Raw genomic sequence first — 3,583 nt, forward strand, 5'->3', positions numbered from 1 at the left:
TTATACTAGGAATGCAGGGTTGGTTCAAAATCAGGAAAATTATTAGCATACTTGACAATATCAATAACAAAACCAACAGAAATCATAGGATTATCTCAACAGATGCAGAAAAAGCTGACAAAATACAAAACACATTCCTATTAAAAACACTAGAGAACATAGGAATAAATGGAGCTTTCCTTAAAATGTTAAGCAATATCTACCTAAAACCATCAACAAACATTATCTGTAATGGGGACAAACCAGAAGTCTTCCCAATAAGATCAGGGATGAAACAAAGATGTCCATTATAACCACTATTATTCAATACTGTACTAGTAATATTAGCTTTAGCACTAAGAAAAGAAGAAATTGAAGGAATTAGAATAGGCAATAAGGAAATAAAACTATCTCTCTCTGCAGATTATATGATGATATACTTAGAGAATTCTACATACGCTAAAAAATTATTTGAAATAATTAACAACTTTAGCAAAGCCACAGGATATAAAATAAACCCACATAAATCATCAGCATATCTATGTATTACCAACAAAGCCCAGCAGTAAGAGATAGAAAGAAAAATTCCACTTAAAATAACTGTAGACAATATAAAATATTTGGGGATCTCCTTACCAAAACAAGCTCAGGAACTACATGAAGACATTTACAAACCATTTTTCATACAAATAAAATCATATCTAAACAATTGGAAAAATATAAATAGCTCATGAGTAGGCCAAGCTAATATAATAAAAATGACAATTCTATTTAAATTAATCTATTTATTCAGTGCCATATCAAACTACCAAAACGTTTTATAGAGCTAGAAAAAATAATAACAAAATTCATCTGGAAGAACAAAAGGTCAAGAATATCAAGGGAATTAATGAAAAAAAAATGGAAAGGAAGGTGATCTGGCCATACCAGACCCCAAACCACATTATAAAGCAGCAATCATCGAAACTATTTGGTACTGGATAAGAAACAGAGTGGTGGATAAGTGGAATAGATTAAGTACACAAGACAGCAGTAAATGACTATAGTAATCTATGTTCGATAAACCCACCAGAACTCACTATTTGACAAAAACTACTGGGAAAACTGGAAAACAGTATGGCAAAAGCTAGGCATAGACCAACATCTCATACCATATACCAAGATAAGGTCAAAATGGGTGCATGATTTAGACATAAAGCATGAAACCATAAGCAAAATAGGAAATCAAGGAATAGTTTACCTGTTAGACCTATAGAGAAGATAAGAATTTATGGTCAAACAAGAGACTATGGATATTATGAAATGCAAAATGGATAATTGTGATTACATTAAAAAGTTTTTGCACAAAACCAATGCAACCAAAATTAGAAGAGAAGCAGAAAGCTGGGAAACAATTTTTACTGCCAGTGTTTCTGATAAAGGCCTCATTTCTAAAATAAATATAGAACTTAGGCAAATCTGTAAGAATAGAAGTCATTCTCCAACTGATAAATGGTCAAAGGATATGAACAGGCAGTTTTCAGGTGAAGAAATTAAACTAGTCACATGAAAAATGCTCTAAATCACTATTGACTGGAGAAATGCAAATCAAAAGAACTCTGAGGTACCACCTCACATCTGTGAGATTGGCTAACATGACAGAAAAGGAAAATGAAAAATGTTGGAGATGTGGAAAAATCAGAACACTAAATGCATTGTTGGTGGACTTGTGAACTGATCCAATCATTTTGGAGAATAATTTGGAACTATGTTCAAAGGGCAATCAAACTGTGTATACCCTTTGATACAGGTCTGTGTCCCAAAGATATCATAAAAAAAGGAGAAAGGACTGACATGGACAAAAATATTCATAACAGCTCTTTTTATGGTGGCAAAGGAATTGTAATATGAATGTAACAGAATAATACTGTGCTATAAGAAATTATAAGTAGGCAGATTTCAGAAAAAACCTGGAGTTACATGAACTAATGTTGAGTGAAGTAAGCAGAATCAGGAGAATATTGTTTACTGTAACAACATTGTGGAATGACCAACTATTATTGACTTAGCTCTTCTCAGCAATACAATGATCCAAGACAATTCCAAAAGAGTCACAATGGAAAATGCTATCCACATCCAGAGAAAGAACTATAGTCTGAATGCAGATCAAAATATATTACTTTCACCTTTTTTGTGTTTTTTTCCTTTTGTTCTCTTTCTTCTTTCACAACATGACTCATTTGGAAATATGTTTACATGATTGCACATGTATAATCTATATCAGATTGCTTGTCATCTTGGGAAGGGAGAAAAAATTTGGAATTTAAAATTTTATAAAAAATGAATTTTGAAAACTCTTTACATGTAATTGGAAAAACTAAAATACTATTTTTAAAAATCCAATTTGGCACATACTGCTTAATTCTAGGGCATAGGGCTTTTATAAAACTCAGCATATACTTCTCAAGCATGTGAAAAGACCCTTGACTGCCTCTACCCCTCCAAATGTTCATTTAAATTATAGGGCTATTATCACTTACACATTCTTGTGCAGAGTCACCCAAGAAAGAAAGGTTTTTCTGGCTTTGTAACCAAACTAATGATCATAGTATCATCAATGAAGAATTGGAAAAAACCCAAAAGGTCATCTAGCCCTACTTTTTCATTTAAAAATAAAGATAATGAAACTTAGGGAGACCTAAACTTTTCTTCCCTTCTGAAACCAAAGAACTGAGGAAATCTTGAGATTAATCTGGCCTCTGAATCATTTCACATATGTGGTTGTCATACAAGATCAATCAAAACTAGGTAACAGTGATACCAACAATAATTAGCTATGTGAGGACATTCTTCAAATGGCTATATTAACAATATGCCAAATTTCAAATTTAGATACGTAATACTTAACACAATAAAAGTCACAGATATATTAGTTATCAGAATACACAGTTATGTGCTGAACTAGCTAACACTAAAGTACTATACTCTTCTTCAGAAAATTCCACATCTTCCCAACCTAGACATATTCCTTTTCTACAGTAGGTTAATGATAATGATAACGGATAATGACAACCATAATTAAAATGGGTATGCTAAACATTGGCAAAAATTTTACAGATAAATTCCAAATTTACTGGTTGAACATAAACTATTAGTTTACAGGAGAAAAGAAATAATCTGTCCTTATCAGTACTGTTCTTTCTATACTCTTACCTAATGGAAAAAGAACTGAAACTGGAGTCAGAAGACCTGGATTCTAGCCTTTCCTAAGCTCTTTATTAGCTATGTGACTTTGAATTCAATTCCATTTCTATAAAATGGTTCTGCTACTACTTACACTGATTATTGCTTGGTCATTGTAAAAATTACAAGTTAATGAAAGAAACAGTAAAAAGTGCTATATAAATATAAGCTATTGTTACCGTGTTTCCCCAATAATAAGACACTGTCTTATTTTTTTTTGGAAAGAAAAACACCAGAGGGCTTATTTTCAGGGGAGGGCTTATATTGTCCTGCCTCAGCTCTCCTCCACGGCACTGCTCTCAATGGCGCCAGCAAGCAAATCACTGGGGAAGAACAGGATGACGCGCTCACTGCTGCAGCTCTGATTGGATGCAGCTCGGAG

This window comes from Petaurus breviceps, unplaced genomic scaffold, assembly GCF_028583685.1.
Source record: "Petaurus breviceps papuanus isolate PSGF00001 unplaced genomic scaffold, PetGlider_PUasm1.0 140, whole genome shotgun sequence".
In the NCBI taxonomy this organism is placed as follows: domain Eukaryota; kingdom Metazoa; phylum Chordata; class Mammalia; order Diprotodontia; family Petauridae; genus Petaurus; species Petaurus breviceps.